The sequence below is a fragment of the Delphinapterus leucas genome, chromosome 12, assembly GCF_059928025.1.
Source record: "Delphinapterus leucas isolate spDelLeu-1000000601 "Yukka" chromosome 12, BTC_Dleu_Yukka2, whole genome shotgun sequence".
Classification (NCBI taxonomy): domain Eukaryota; kingdom Metazoa; phylum Chordata; class Mammalia; order Artiodactyla; family Monodontidae; genus Delphinapterus; species Delphinapterus leucas.
Genome location: NC_143140.1, coordinates 34,600,092 through 34,618,500, shown reverse-complemented (window position 1 = coordinate 34,618,500; position 18,409 = coordinate 34,600,092).

Here is an 18,409-nt window from a genome sequence, read left to right as displayed (position 1 = left end):
AAAGTAAATGTTTTCAGTCATACACATGATACAAAAATACATAAGCTTAGACTATCAAATATATGAGTCCATTTTTATATGGCTTTAAAAGTTTGATAAATTTATTTCAGAAAAACAAATATAACATCATGAGACAAGCTAAAAAGAACTTGTCAATTCCAAAACAGATCTGATTTAATTTGCTTGTTTAAGTGATCTTGACGACATAGTGGCTAGAGAAAGTCTTAACTTACAATTTATAAACCTCAACAGAATAACCAGAAAGTGAAAGATTGCTGTTAAATGATGATTTCTCCTTCTTAGTCTTTATTTACTAAAATTAAAACAATTCTGTTTTCTTGTGAAGTTCTGTTTGTGTAAATTTCCAATTTTGACATTTAAATAGATGAATTATTAGAGTATTAGTAAGAACTGGATTTTTTTACATTTTCTTAACCATTTTGTTGAAAGAAATTGTGTCAAAGGTCTGTATAATTGGACAGGAGGAACTATATTCTAGATTACTTTTTATTATCATGTTTAGGATCTTACATGGTATTAAAATCTTTGTTGATAGAAGCATGTTTTTGGCACATATACAGCATTCTATATTTTCCAATTAACTGATTTTTATTATTGTTCCTTGGTTGCAAATATTAATGAGGCAAATAAATATATTTTTTAAAATAGATGAATATTTATAGAATATATATTTTAATTTCTATACAGTCTTTCTGCATTTACATAAAAATTGAGATGTCTTAATAGAAACCCTCTATCTCTACCCATGTGTTCTAATTCATAGCCCTGTAGTCAATCATCAATACAGCAGAAAACACCAAGTTGACCCTGCTGGGGACAACTGAACCAGGCTACACAGAATTTGGCTCTAGGTTTTGTTATTTTCAAAAATGTCCAAAATGTTTAGAAAAATGTACAAATCCTGGAGACAGCAAGCCATCTTCAGTTTAAGTATGTAAGTTGCAAATGCAGCCAAGTAATACATGTATGTACAAAATATAAGGAAAAAAGAAACCAGGTATGAGAGCTTGCTAAATTTTTGCTTATAATTTATTTACATTTTGTTTTCTTAAAATAAAGCAAAATGTGTTATTGCCTGGGAACAGACCAAATACTTAACGCCACAGGCAGGATATTCCGCTCCACCCTTTACCTGCTGTGAAACCATCTGCCATCTCCTTAATCTTCTGAATACCTCAGTTTCTCCATTTATCAAGTGACAAGAGAACACCACCTGCCCTCTATGCCACTTTTATTTTAAATTACAGAAATGTTAGAATTAATGAAATCAGTTTTGCAAAATCACACTGAGACCTGAGGACAAGGAGAGGGTAATGACCTGAGGAAATCTGACATGATGATAGCAAAGAAAATGCCTTTTAACAAAGATACTACAAATATTTGCAAGAGGTTAACAAAACAACCAGTGTGTGTTCAAAGAAAGCAGTATTTTAGAGTATCTGACTTTTCTGCATGCAAACCTAGAGCTTTGGGTTTGCCAGTTAATGCTGTCTGAGGATTATACAACATCAATAACTAAATAGCTTAATTGCTATAAATATTTTTGGCTAAAGCTTAAAATGAATCTGTTTATTTTCATTTAAATTATTAGCAAAATTGTATGTTATGAAGAGGTAGAATAAACATTGTCTTTTGCTTTTGCTGTTGGTGGTGGTGGTAGCAGATGTTATATTCTATTTTGCCATTTGTGTTTAATGATAGTTACAATATATGTATTTAGGAAATTGCATATAGCTAAAAGCTGATCTACTAGTAGGAATCTAGGATTCCTACTGGGCATTTTAAAATTTAGGAAATTTATTTATAATTAGATTTTTCGAAATGGAGTATATGAACAAAAACGTAGTGCAGCTGTAACTATTGAAATTGACAACTTCAATTAATGTAAAACATCAAATATACATAGACACAAAGAATATCACATAAGGAAAAGATACACATATTGGTCTCACCAGCCATTTCAGTTTATCCAGTTAAGATATAATCTCAAGCCGTATTCTGTTAAACAAACAATAAGTAGTAAAAGAGATTGTCCCTTGCTTCAAAAATGAAATATACATGTAATTTTCATAGCTCAATAATTTAAATACATAAATGCATATTATGTAGTATATTATATTTTATAGTCACAATAAAGATATCTCACAGAAAAATCGTATTCAGATTACGTAGTTGAGTGTGAATGAGAGCATGGAAAACATTACAGAAGTCAAAGAGGACCAAGGGAGAATAAAGCTGTGGCTTCAACATTTGCAAAGAGAGTAGAACTAACCTCTCTAAACAAGCTTATTTGATTTGGGAATTTTCCAAGCTTGCTTAACATAAACTACACTTTAATTCCAGAATAATCAGTCAGAGGGAATGGTTTCATAGTCGACACATAAGGTTTGAGATCCTTGGACTTCCTGAGACTACAGGTTCAAATCTCAGTAGTGCTCCATTCTTCAGTGGTGGCTGAGTTAAGTAACATGCACGTGTACATACATGTGTGAGGGGATTTTTTTTTTACAGATGAAACGTCCTAAACGGGACCATTGCTTGCACTGTGTGAAGATCCCAGTGCAGTTTTCCTAAGAACAGAGTGTGTGGCTCATGAATGACTGCAGCTTCTGGGAATCTTGCCAAAAACCTAGGGTAACCGAGAGTGTGGCTTTGCTCTAAAAGAGATTAAACTCCCTATTTAAAAGCTCCCTATACTCCACCATTGTGAGGGTTACACTCATTATTTTTTCCATGTTAGATGGTGAGTTAATACACATGCCTAAAATGCAATATCTTAATTCTCCTCTCCCTCCCTGTCTGACGGAGTTGGCAGACTTGCCACACACAGCATTCAAGGTTAGTGATTTTCAAGAGCACTCACAAAATGCTATTACAAGGGAAATACTGTATGCACTGGATGGATAACCACGTAAAAGGCGAAAAGTGACCCACAGCAGTTAGCTCAGTAACAATATAAAAACAAATATGTTTTAAAAGCTAAGGTAATGAGGTCAAACTCCCTGTGAATCATTCAGTTGCACGTTTTCTAACTGTGGTCTGTGGTCCCTAAATATCACTATTTGTTGCAGGTAAGGAAATATGAATGAATTAACACTGTATGTCTTTTAAAGTTTATTTCCTACTGTGCATTGGCCAATATAGTTGTAGTTATATATTTATGAGGATTTAGACCAACAATAAATACCTCTTGTCAACTTACCTCCTACTTAGTATTGGTCAATATAGTCCATATTTATTTAGGAGAGAAGTTTGTTTTAAAGGAACATCTAATACTTCTGAAATTACTCAGTCATAGAGAATGTGAGATGGGGCATGAGGAAGAAAAAAATGTTTTTGCTGCTGTTCCTTTCCATTAGGAAGACATCTTTATTCTTTAAAAATATCACTGTTATAATTTAACAGTGTAATACTGGAATAAATATGATATACGCTTCCAACAACATTTTTTCCTATTTTTAATAAAATTCACTAAATTGTTCCCCTGTAAAATAATCCAATAATACTTCATTTTGTAGAATCCATGGGATCAATTGACATAATGGATTTAAATGTTCTCTGAAAAATGTAAAGTACCAAGATAGTATATGATATTATTTTCTAATCTTAGGACTTGTGTTAAAATTAGCAGTTTTTGAAGGGACTAAAAGAAAGAACATAACACACAAAATATTTATTGTACAAGTATTCCAAATGTATCATTAAATTGTAAAACAAATTATGGTAAATACAATTAGACTACGTTTAGCATTGGAGGTCTTAGAATTAGTGATGCAATTGGTTTACCAGCATGCTCAAGTTTTATTTTTATTTTTAAAAATCCATTCTTGGGCATAGAATATTAGAAGTTAGGGTGTTTTATTTTATCATTAAGAAAAAAACTTTAATTTGCTGTAGTTGCAAGGTTAATAGCGCTGAATGCGACAGACAGGGTGTCAGTTTTTCTTTTGCCCTTTCATTTATATGCAAAAGGTTGAGGTGTAATGATTCACAGATGGCATAATTATCTACATAGAAAAAAACAAAAATATACAAATAAGCCATGATTTCTAACAAAAGATTCTACTGAGTTTGTTGTATTAAAATCTTAATATAAAACTTAGTTGAACTTCTATACACTGGCAACAACAATCAAAAAACCCGTTAAAGTAATTTTAAAAGTATGCCACTTGTGGTACATAAGAAATAAAGTGCCTAGAAGAATATTAACATGCTATTTATGAAAAAAGTTAAAATGTTTCATCAGAAGACACTAAAGAAGTCTAATAAATTAAGACATATACTAAATTCATAGATGGAAAGATTCTATTACATGTAAATGTCAATGCTCCCCGAAATGATTTATAGATTTGACACATTTTACATCAAAATCCCTACAGTTTATTTTGTGGATCTTATGCAGATGACTCTAAAGTATATATGTGAGGAAAAATGCCAAAATTTCCTGTGAAGAATAAGGAAAGAGAAATTGCCTCATGAGATACTATAAATTATTATAGACCTACAGTAAATGGACAGTGGTATTGGTTTATGAACTAAGAAAACATCAAGAAGTAGACTAGAAAACCCAGAAACAATCCACAAATACATGGATTTTTGATTTATCACAAAGCTGGCTTTGGTTCTTCGTAAACTGATAAACTTTTAAATAAATGATGCTGGTATGATTGGTTATGTTCACTTATATGGATATAAGTAAAGCTGGAGTTTTATCTTACACTATACACAAAAATAATTTCCATGTGGATTAAAAAAAACTTTACTATAAAAGGAAAAAGAATTAAACTTTTAGAAGACAATATAATTGAAGACTTTGTGACCTCAGTAGAAACTAACTTATTAAAAATCAAATAGTAAAAGTAAAATAGGGATTAATTTGGCAATACTAATATTTAAAATTTCTATTGTTCAAAATATCAAATAGAAAATAAAATGACAAGGTAGAAGCAGCAAGAATATTTGCAACACATGTAGCAGCTCTCCCCACAAATTATGATGAATAAAAGAAAATGACTATTCAAAAGATAGTCAAAAGTCCTGAATAATCATATGAAAAGTGACCCAGGGACATGCAGATATTCTAGAACTATTTAAAAATTAGGGAAATACAATTTAATACCAATGAAATGCAATTTCTCACTCGGGACTTTTGAAGAAAAGTTTTTTAAAGTTTTGACAATAGGAAGTAAAGATAAAGCTATGGAAAAACTGGAATGTTGTTATACTGTTGGTGAGTCAAAATTAGTAAAACCACTTTAGAAAAAAAATATTGTCATGATCTCATAAAGCTGAGGACGTCGATGACGCAGCAAATACTTTCCTTGGTATTCACCCTAGAGAAAGATGTGTACCTAGAGACATATAGCAGAATGTCCCTGGAGACATGTAGCAGAATGTCCATGGCAGCGCTATTTGTCTTAGCCAAAAATAGGAAACAATTGTCCATCAGCAGTAACATCCATAAATAAATGATGATGTATGAAGAAAGTCCATACATCAGTAAAAATGAATAAATGAGAACTATAACAAATAACATGGTTGAAGCTCAGGAATGAAATATAAGGCACCAAAAACAAATTGCAGAGACATGTATAGATTTGTTTCAATTTATATAAATTTAGAAAACAAGAAAAACTGAAAAATAATTTATTAAGGGTAAAATTAACTTTAGTAGAATAATAAATAAAAGCAGGGAAATGATAAACATGAAATTCAGGAAATAATTTACCTCCTTAAAGAAAATAAGATGGGATGGGAAAAAGTCACATAAGGTATTTCAAAGTAATAAAAATACGTATTTTATTTCTTATATAGCTTGGCTAATAATGGGTATTAGACTATATGATTAAATATGTTATATATATATAAATATATGAATGTAAATAATCTCTTGCATCTTTCATTACTTAACAATTGTCTTTCATGCTCCATGATAAAAAGAAAAACTATATCAAATAGTCATAAAATTATTTTTCACTAAAGACATTTTAACTAGGCTGTCATAACTCTAATCAGACGAGATCATTTGTAATTGCACAACATTTTAACTACATTCTGTATTTGGGCAACATTTTGAGTACATTCTAGGCTTCTTTTCCTGACATGTGAACTGAAACTGTGACACTGGACTTTACTGTTACATGATAAGAGGAAACTATTATGATATATTCAGGGTATTCATAGTTCAGACTTTCTTAAATACAGCATTCACTACATCATACATTATTCTCTCATCAGGACTAATGAAAAAATTTGTGTCAGCACTAAGCTTAAAAACATTTATTTCCTTAATAAACGATGCCTAATTAATGGTGTGGACTTGGGAAACTCTTGTGACAATGTTTAACTTAGCTCTGAATCTTTATTTCTGGCTTTAAGGCCTCACTGAACTTAGGTATGGCCAAACTTTGGTCACCAAATAAGAATTTTACAGTAAGATCTTTATATATTTACCCTATATTTTACATTATTTTCCAGCACTTATTTTCCTTTTAATTCCTGAAACTGGTATATCTTAACTTTGCTCCATACTCCATATATGAATGTATAAGCTGTTGCACATTCTTATCTGAATGAATCAGAGCATATATAATTGTCTCTAAAATTTTTAAAGTGTTTAAATCTTGTGACTCTATCTTTTATCACTGAAAAATCGGAATCTGAATTTTTGAGGATGTTCTCCTACATAAGTGATCTTGACAAAAACACACCAGTTTCAATATTGAATAATCCAGGATATGGACAAAATTTGTAAGCCATTTATAAAAACCTTATGATAAAAAAACCCTCTATAGAAACATATGATACATATTTCTTTTCTTAAAGAGACAAGTATCAAGAAGCCATATTTGAAACACTAATATGCTAATATTTGGAATACTAACATAATACATGCAGCATGTACACTATGGAAAATAAGAAAAAAGAAATAAAAATTTGTTTAGATAAAAACAAAACAAAAGAAAAACCTATATCCCTTGATATCTAAAGAATGACTTGAGAGCTGTCTTTTCAAACTGGCTTAAATTTTTGACTGGAGCCTCAAATCACCTTTCTGAAAACTAGGCAAATTTCTGCTAAACATTTTTGAAACTGAGTCCGTGGCTGAAGCCATACAAATGCATCAACATGCTTGTACAGTAAAGCACCGCCAGCTTCGTAGCATTTGGCATCAGGTAGAGGGTGAATTTCAGCATGGGCCTTTCCTTTCTTCAACTGTCATCAGGAGAGTATACACATTCCTTCTGCCTCCATTATGAAAGGAGTTATCTAAAAAGGACTTCAGTATCCATTATTATGGTAAAGAAAGTGAGCAACCAACGTTAAATATAGTTAAGTACTGTGCTCCCCTTACCAAACCATCACCTTTTCACCAATACCATGCCAGGGCAAAGCTCCACCATAGCTCAGAATGCCAGGAATGGACCTTAGTTTACAGTCTCCTGTGCATTTTTATAATGTTTTGGGGTTTTTTTGGTACTTTTTGCAGTATTTTCAGTAATATAGTTTTTTCTTTCTGTCTCTCTCTTCTTTCTTTTTCATTATTTTTCTTTTTTTTCTTAATATCATTTTTATTGGTGACACACACTGTTATAATTCGTTGTGTTTATAATTATGTTCCACCCTAAATCAAAAGCTATTTTAAGCACATTTACCTGTACTAACGAGTGATGTCAATCAAGGATTGGTATGTTCTAGTTATCTTTTTCAGGTTTAGAGATTTTCTTAATTGATTCCAGTCACATCATTTTCATCCCAGATATTTCACAAAGCAAGTGAATCTTAATTAAATCATATAGAAATATGACAGATTCAAGACTGACCCTCATCAAATGGCTCTATAAGTTTTAGAAGTATGTATAGTCCTTCCATCTGAAAATTTCTAGCCCAAACAACCTCAAGCTTCATCTGCTTATCTTTGTTTTCATATTCCCTCTGGAGTTATTATATGAATCAAGGATAGTTAATTAAAAATATATATATATAAATTTTATTTACAAATTGTCATAAGCCCACAAATAAATTTAAGATGCTTGTATTCTTTGGGTGCTATTCTTTTTTTCAGTAGTTCATTATTTACTTACTGAAAATGTATATATCCTAGGCACTGTTCTAAGTTTCATGAATGTATGAGTGTGGAAAAATTGTGACTTCATTGAGCTTACATTTTATTGGAGGGAAAAATTAATTGCTTTTAATGTGCTAGACACTGGGAATTTTACATGCAATAATGCATTTAATTCTCAAATCCAAACTGTGAGTTTGATATTATATCCCCATTTATTTAGCCAACAAGAATTGCTTGTCTTTTATATGTCACACAGAGTTGCTGCCCTTATTTCACATACAGTGTAGTGGAAGATATGCATATTAAACAAAAACCACAAGAAAAAATATAGAATGTTTGTGGGATTTATCTTAGACAAGGAAGGTTTTCTTGAAGAAGTTATAATTGAGATGAAAACTGATTAAATAATAGGAGTTAAGCAGAGGTTATGCTAAGTATTCCAGGCAGAGGATACAGTGTATGTGAAAGCTCTATTCCTCAGATATTGTTTCCATAACAAGGTATACCATTTCATTGTCAGTAGGTATTTCATCATTTTTTCAAAATGAAGTAGAATGGGATTATCAAGTCCTGTTTAGTTAACAAATGATGCAGAGTATGGATGGCTTGGAAGCATATTTATTATTACAAGAAAATATTTGGTTTGGGCACATGTGAACAACCCAAGCATTTTTTTCAGTTGAAAACATTTCTTTCAGAAGAAAATTTGGCTTCCGTATTTGTATTCAAGTTTCCAAATTGGTTTCCAATTGTAGTGAAGTAAGCATTTGGTTGGTGGCAGTTAGGATAACCAAATGCATCTGCACATGTTCATAGAGGCCTGGGGACACTCCTGAGGTCCAAGTCCTCTTACTACGTTTTCACTGGTTGTCTGATTAATGATTTATCACATAGCTGTGCAATTATAATCACCCAAACTTTCATTTAAAGGAAAATTAAAATTTACAGAAACTCACTAGAAGTTAAGCAGGCCTCCACCGTCTTAGCAAAGGACATTTATTCTTTCCTCAGATTATAAAACTTTAAAGAAACAGAAGGCATTGTGCAGGCAATAACTATGCTATATTATTTATGTATTTATTTACCACCCATGGAAGTATTTTTTAAAGATACCCTAAAAATTTTAAAGATTTTTGAAGATTCTTTTGAAGATTACCTTAAAGAATCAAGTATGACAAAATGAGTTATTTGTTGAGATTAATAGCAGAATACTCCATGTTTCTCCTACTGTTTATTAAGATAAGATAGTCAAGTTTTCGGTTTATTGAAGAGAAACCTAGAGTAAAATTTTAAGATATTGTAGAAAGTTGCAGTTTGTCTCCCATATCTATTCTCAATTTTTCCTTAGCCTATGAATGCCCAGTCGCTATATTCTCCAGGCTGCCTTATGGCAAGGTCTGGCCATGCAATTAGGTGATTACCAAAATGATATGAAAGGAATAAATAAAACTTACATCTGACCAGCTTCTTAGAAAATTCCTTGTCCTGGACTTCCCGCATCTCTTTTTCCCTACCCACAAGCTGAAACATGGATGGGACAGCAATCTAGTATCACAAGCCAAGAACACTGCCATAGGTGGTCGGATCACAGTAGAGCAGACTGTTCCATGAGAGAGAAGTCACTTCTCTTAGCAAAGCTATTGTATTCTGGGGTCTCCTTATTGCAATAGTCCAACAATTATGTGAACTATTGTAATGAATATCTATTCAATCAGATTGCCAAGGTGGTAATTTTAGAATGATGAGAGTGTCTCTTATATAGTTATTAAAGATTATTAGTTAAGTTTAAATATAACTAATAGTATCTGAAAACATAAAAATGTTGCTTCTGTCAGTCCCTACTATTTAGGTAACTAAACCTCAGGGATACATATATATCTATATGGACTTTTACTCAGGATCCCAGCTGAATGTATATTTTTTAGTTTTTAATTTTAACTAAAATGAAAATAAAATTACCAAAGATGATCATATAGGAACCATTTTGGCCAGAATATTAAAATAAAATAAAATACTATATAGGAAATTTAATCAAGAAAACATATTAAAACAAAATCAATAGAGAAATCAAATTTTGTCTTAAACAGAACCTGGAATTTAGCAGATCATATATTCAAGGATAAATTATCTTCCACAAGTAAGAAGCATAAAATGAAAATTAAAATGCACCCAAAATGCAATCTTTTGTGTAGGAAATACCACAAATTACATGGAATGTCAACAAACAAGCAAGCCAAGTCAACCTAATTATAAAGAAGCAATATGTTCTGACAGCTAAATAAAAATAATTTTTAAAATACTTGAACATATATTTGAAACCAGTTCTCTATCACAGGCTATATCAGAAAATAGTTATGATACATTTTAATTTTTTCACAGATATATGTAAAAGAGATAATATTAATTTTATGTATCAATGTAAAAATCACAAAATCTAGATGATACGCTCGCTGTCCATATTAATGAATATACCTACAGTGAAGGGTGATGGATACTAGAAGTTAGTGTTTTATTTTATAAAATGTAAATACGTTTGTTTAATTCCATGGTGATACTAACAATATTAATACAAGTTCAATTGTTTTTCACCTTAATATTTGCTTTTACATTATCATATCGTTTGATCCTAACAAGAGTAGACACTGTGTCTTGTTCATAATTGATCACCAAAAGAATGAGCTTGCAACAGTATTTTTTAAATGTTGAAAACAACCTGTGATTTCTGTTACTAGGACAAAGTGGCTTACGTTCACTTGTCTCGGTTTATCTCCTCTAAATATGAATGCATACCCTGGAAATAATTCCACAAACATAAAAGAATTCTGTAAGGTGAAAGGAAGCTGCTAGAGTAGCTAGAGATGTCAAGATCTGTATAACACTCAGGTAGTTTTCTGGCCTTTCTTTGTTATTTCCTATATATCCTGGATGAGTACTACAAAAAATTCCCACCCCCAGTTGGTAACAATCATAGAAACAAAACAAAACAAACAAACAAGAAAAACACAATAAAACAAAACACACGCAAAACCCCAACAATTAAACCACATGAAAACCTGGTCTTTTTGGCCAAGAAATCAGAAACGGGGAAGTCCAGTAGGGACCTAACTGGAAGACCCATATCTAGTGGCCACAGCAACCAGATCTGCCTATCTTCCCTGACCCTACATCCCTGACAGGGGAGCAGCAGCAGCAACAGGTTCTGTACCAGCCCACACCCTGCCTTAGGGCCCCACTCAGTAATATACCTGGCAGGCCCACTCAACTCATGTCCTGCATCCACTGGCAATAGGTGGGCTCCTCCACTTGTACAGGCAGTGCCAACAGGCCTGGTGTCTCTCCGTCTTCTACCCAGCGATGGAGAGGCACATTCCTGACCCTCAACTCCAGTGGCAGAAAGAAACCTAGGCCAAGAATCTCTTAGCCCTCCATCCAGTGGGAGGAGGCAGTCTGGGTAGGTATTTCCCTCCTCCCATGCCACCTCCAGAGATATAAAGGGAAGTCTAATGGCACTGGGTGAAAGGCTCTGCATTGTAAGGGTTCAGTGTCCCCCATCTAAGGGCCCTGGGGATACTTTCCACCTCTGCTAGCAACACCAACAGGGAACCAGCAATCAGCCAGAGCCCACACAGAATGAGAAGAACAGACCAGAACAGTATTGTGAGGGCTCAGAAAACAAACTGCCATTGAAATTACAGCCTGCAAAAATAGGCCAGGACCTACATGATAAACCTAAACAGGGTGGCTGCCTGCTAAAGGAGAAGATCTTCAAAGAATCAAGTCTCCTAGCATAAGTTCTAAAATGTCTAGGAGGCAGTAAAAACAATCACTCATTATATCAAGGACGAGGAAAATCACAACTCGAACCAAAAATGACAACACACTGATGCCAACACAGAGGTTAAGCAGATAGTGAAGTTATCTGACAAAGATATCAAAATAGCCATCATTAAAATATTTCAACAATGAATTACAAATTCTCTTTAAACAAAAAACAATTAAAATGTCAGCAGAGGAATGGAAGTTATAAAGTTATAAATAAGAACCACAAGGAAATTATAGAATTGAAAAATACAAAAAAATCAGAAGAAAAAACTTGCTAGATGAGCTTGATAATAAAGAGGAGATGATAGAAGATAGAATCAGTAAATTTGAGAAGAGATCAAGGGGAATTTATTCAACCTGAACTATAGCATCTAGACTGATAAAACAAACAAACAAACAAACCTGAACATAGTTTCAGGGATGTGAGGGACAAAACTAAATATTAAACATTTGTAATATTGGAATCCCAAGGCAAGGGAGAAAGAATATAGGCCTGAAAAAGTATTCAAAGAAATAATCACTGAAATTTCCTAAATTTGGTGAAAAATATAAATTTAAAGATTCATGAAGCTGAGTGAAACCCATGTAGGATAAACCTAAAGAAATCCACTTTATGACTCATGATAATTAAACTTCTGAAAATGAAAGATAAAGAGATATGTCTTAAAGGCAGTCAGAGAAAAATGATGCATTACCTCTAGGGGAATACCAACTCAAATGAAAGTGGATTTCCCATTTGAAACCATGAAAGCCAGAAAAAAGAGGCACAATATTTTTTAAGTTCCAAAAGAAAAGAACTACCAACTTCAAGCTCTATATTTGGCAAAGCTATTCTTCAGTAATAAAAGGGAAATAAAGCCATTCTCAGACAAAGGACCATTAAGATAATTTGTTGCTAGCAACTTATTCTTAAAGAATGACTAAAGAAGCCTTTTCAAATAGAAAGAAAATAAGAGAAGTTTTGGAATTTCAAAAGTAAAAAAAAAAACAGAATAGGGAAAAATAATAGGCTTTTTTTTCTCCTTATAGTTTTTAAATCAGATGGTTGAGGCAAAAATTATCTGGTGCTTAATGTTTGCAGAGGAAATAATTATGACACAAATTGCGAAAATCGGGAGAAACAGACATAAAGAGAATAAAGGTTTCAATACTTCACTTGAAGTGCTAAATGGCAATAACAGTTGATTGTGATAATTTAGGTATGTATATTACACTATAGAGAGCAACCACTAAATATATACAGAGTGATACTTTTAAAACCACTAAAAGTTTGGAATTCTACAAAATGTTCATGTACTTCAAAGGAAAGGAAGAAAAGGAAAAATGAGGAATGAGAAACAGAGGAAATAGACAGTAAACAAATAAAATCACAGACTTATATACTACTATACCAAAATCTACATTAAATATAAATAATCTAAGTAGGCTAATTAAAAGACAGAGATTGGTAGAGTGGACTAAAAAAAAATCATGATCCAACTATACACTGTCTGTAAGAAATTCACTTCAAACATGTCATAAGTAGGCTGAAACTAAAAGAATGGAAAAAGATCTATCATGTTGAAACAGGAGGGAAGGGGGCAGGGCACAACCTTTAAAAGGATGACATAGCCATAGTACATGACGAAAACAAGTGAGAACCAACTAGGTCCAAGATGGCAGAAGATTTGACTTCCAATGGACCTTGAGCCTCATTATACACTCATTGTAATATATTAGCACACAAAATGACACACCTACCAGTGCCATGACAGTTTTGAGGCCAACCATAAAAGGTCAAAAAGTGGGCGGTGGCCCAATTCCTGGAAATCCCCACCCCTTCCTCGAAATAGTTGGAATAATCCTCCCACTCATTAGCCTATGAAATTACCCAGCCCATAAAAATTAACCATGCTATGTTTTGAGGCCTCTTGCCTTACGAGATGGCCCACACTCTGTCTGTTGAGTGTTTCTCCCAAGCTCTCTCTCATCTTCTGAGATGGCCCACACTCTGTCTGTGGAGTGTGCTGCTCTCTAAATAAATCTAATTCTTACCTATCACTTTGTCTCCAAAGTCTTTTGCAATGAAGGAAGAACCTTAAATTCACCGGGAATGATGTCAACATCAATTTAAAAAAAGTAAGAGTGACTATTTTAGTATCAGAAAAAGTAGACCTCAGAGCAAAGAAAATTACTAGAGATAAAGAAAGACATTACATAATGATAAAAGGATCAATACTCTAAGTTTTATGGAATTGTGCTACACCAAAATTCTTATGTTGAAGCTTTTTCTCCCAATGTGACTGTTGGAAGATGGGGCCTTTAAGGAGGTAATTAAGGCTAAATGAGGCTGAGGCCTTAATCCAATATTACAAGTGTCCTGTAGGAAGAAGAGATACTATGAATGCAAATGCACAGAGGAAAAGCCAGGTGAAGACACAGTGAGAAGGTAGCTATCTGCAAGCCCAAGGAGAGAGGCCACAGGAGAAACCAAAAATGCTGTCAGTTTGATCTTGGACACCTAGCCTCCAGAACAGTGAGAAAATTTTTTTTGTTGTTTAAAAGCATCCAGTCTGTGGTATTTCATTATGGCAGCCCTAGCAAAGTAATACAGTTCTGAAGTGATCATTAACATACATACATCACAAAACAGACCTTTGAAACACATGAAATAAAAATGGATAGAGTTACATGGTAAAATAGAGATATTTACAGTTATAGCTGAGAACTTCAACACCCTACTTGCAGTAATTGATAGAATTAATAGAAAGTTGGCAAAGATACAGAAGAACTGAACAAAACTGTCAACAAATGGGATCTATTGTCACATATGCAATTCTTCACTCAACAAAAGCAGAATGCACATAAATGCCTATGGAACACTCATCAATATAGATTGTATCTGGGGTCATAAAACAGTTTTCAAAAAATTAAAATAAATCGAAATCATATAGAGTATGTTCTCCAACCATAATGGAATCAAACTAGAAATTAATAAAAATATAGAAAACTTAAAATATTTGGCAATTAAACAACACATTTCTAAACAATTCATGAACAAAAGAGGACGTCTCAAAGGAAACAAAAAATACATAGAATTAAATGAAATTAACACAATGCATCAAAACATGTGAGATTCACCTAAAACAATGCAGAGAATGAAATTTATACCATTAAATGCTTCCATCAGAAAGAAGAAAGGTGACAAATCAATAATCTAAGTTTCTATTTTAAGAACTAGAGAAAAAGCAAAATAAAGCTAAACCAAGCAGAAGAAAAAAAAGTACTTGATGAAATAAGAACATAAAACAATGAAATCAATATAGGAAAACAATAAAGATCAATAAAGCAAATGCTTCTTTTTCAAAAATATCAATGAAATTGATAAACCCCTAGAAAGACTGATAAAGCTTAAAAGACAAAAGATACAAATTACCAATATCAGAAATAAAACAGGGGAAGTCTTTATAGATTCTTCAGTTACTCAAAGGATAATAAGAGAATCCTATAAACAACTTTATAGTCACAAATTTAGTAACTTAGAAGAATAAACTGATTTCTCAAAAAAGTGCAAAATACCAAAACTGAACCAAGATAAAATTGATACCAGTCTTATAATCATTTAAAGAAATTGAATTTCTAATTAAACTGTTCAGAAATAAAGTTTCTGATTATTTAGAAATAAATCTCTAGCCCTGCAAGTCTTCACTGTTGAATTTTACTACACATTTAAAGAAGAATTAACACCAACTGTACACAATCTTCTCCAGAAAATAGAAGACAAAGGAACACTTTCTTTTCCATTACATAAGAAAAGAAAAAAAGAAAGAGAACAGACCAAAATCTCTCATTCTCTCATGAACTTAGATCCCAAAATTCTTATCAAAATATTAACAAATCAAGTCTAGCAAAGAATAAAAAGAATTCTACACCATGAAGAATTCTAACAATTCTACAGTGGGATTTTTTCATGTATGCTAATCAGGTTCACCATTTGAGAATTAATCAATGTAATCAATCATATCAACAGGCCAAAGTAGAAAAAGCATATAATTATATTAATTGATACAGAAGAGCACAGGATAAAATTCAACATTTAATCATGACAAAAACTCTCAACAAACTAGGAATATAAAGAAGCCTTATCAACTTGATAAAAATCATCCATAAAACACCTATAGCTAACATTATACTTAATAATGAAAGATAATACTTTCTCCCTAGGATCACCTTAGGGAATTTCAGCTCTCACCACACTGATTCAAAACAGTATGAAAGTTCTAGATACTGTATTAAGTCAAGAAAAAAGAGGTAAAAAAGTATACAGTTTGGAAATGAAGAAATAAAACTGTCGCTATTTTCAGATGACATGGTTGTCTATGTATTAATAGAAAATCTCAAGGAATCTATTAAAATACAAAAACTTCCTCGAACAGACTTTGAGCTTACCAAGATTTCAGGGTACAAGTTCAATATGTAAAAACAATTCTCATTTCTACATACTAAAAATGAACTGTAGAAATCAAATTAAGTACAATATCACTTTTATCCAAAATAAAATAAAGTATATAAAACTTAAAGAAAGCTTGTACAGGGTGTGTATCCAGAAAATTAAAATATGCTGATAAAAGAAATTAAAGACCTAAGTAAACGGGGAGACATACTTGTGTTCATGGGATGAAAGACTCAACATAGTAAAGGTGTCAATTTCCCCCAAATTTATCTAAAGAGTTAATGCAATTCTTATCAAGATTTCTGCATGATTTTTTGTAGATACAGATAAGCTTATTATAAGAAAACACAGAAGCCACAGAAAGGCTAAAAAATCACCAAAAAAATAAGTTGGAGGATATCACTCTACCTATTGTTAAGGCTTACTATACAGCTATGATAATCAAGAGCAGCAGTCCCCAACATTTTTGGCACCAGCGACCAGTTTCGTGGAAGACAATTTTTCCACGGACTGGGGGTGAGGGTTCAGGCGGTAATGGGAGTGATGGGGAGTGGCAGATGAAGTTTCCTGGGGGTTGGGTACCCCTGATCAAGAGTATGGAATTAGAAGAGGAATAGACACGTTGATCAGATGGACAAAACAAAGAACCCAGAAACAGATCCTCACAAATATATTCAACTGATTTTGACAAATGTTCAAAAGCAATTACTGGAGGAAAGATAGCCTTTTCAACAAATAGTGCTGGAGTAACTGGGCATCTATAGACAAAACTATGAGCCTTAAAGTAATGCATATTATATATACAAAAATATGTTTATGAACTTAAATATAACACATAATAATATAAAACTTTTGAACACTCCTACACTGTTGGTGGGAATGTAATTTGGTATAGCCACTATGGAGAACAGTATGGAGGTTCCTTAAAAAACTAAAAATAGAGCTGCCATATGATTCTGAAATCCCACTCCTGGGCATGTATCTGGAGAAAACCATAATTCAAAAAGACACATGCACCCCAGTGTTCACTGCAGCACTATTTACAATAGCAAGACATGGAAGCAACCTAAATGCCCATCGACACATGAATGGATAAAGAAGACGTGGTATATATACATGCACACACACAATGGAATATTACTCAGCCATAGAAAACAATGCACTAATGCCATTTACAGCAGCATGGATGGACCTAGAGATTATCATACTAAATGAAGTGAGCCAGACAGAGAAAGACAAATATTATATGATATCACTTATATGTGGAATCTAAAAAAAAAAAAAAAAAAAAGAAAGAAAGATACAAATGAACTTATTTCCAAAACAGAAATAGGCTCACAGACATAGAAAGCAAACTTATGGTTACCAAAGGGGGAAAGGGGGTAGGGGGAGGGATAAATTAGGAGGCTGGGATTAACGTACACATACTGCTATATATAAGATAGATAACTGACAGGACCTACTGTATCACACAGGGACCTACTCTATCACACTATACTCAATATTTTGTAGTAACCTATAAGGGAAGAGAATCTGAAGTAGACTATATACATATATAAAACTGAATTACTGTGCTGTACACCTGAAACTAAGATGATATTATAAATCAACTATACTTCAATAAAAAAGTTATAAAACTTTTAGAAAAAGCATAGGATAAAATATTTGGAATCTAGGGCTAGAGAAAGAGTTCTTAAATCTGATAGCAAAATGATGATACTTAGAAGAATAAATGGATAAACCAAACCTCATTAAAATTTAAAACTTTTGCTCATCAAAAGACCCTGTTAAGAAGATGAAAAGACAACCAGTTAGACTGGGAGAAAATTTTTGGAAACCGCATATCAGACAAAGGACTCATATGTAGGATATATAATGAACTCTCAGAATTCAACAGTAAAAAACAAAAAGCCAACCCATAACCCCAAAATCAATCCAATTTGAAAATGGGCAAAAGACATAAACATACATTTCACAGAAGAGGTCATACAGATGGCAAATGAGAACATAAAAATAACATTAAGAAAATAAAATATCAACATCATTAACCATCAGGTAAATGCCAA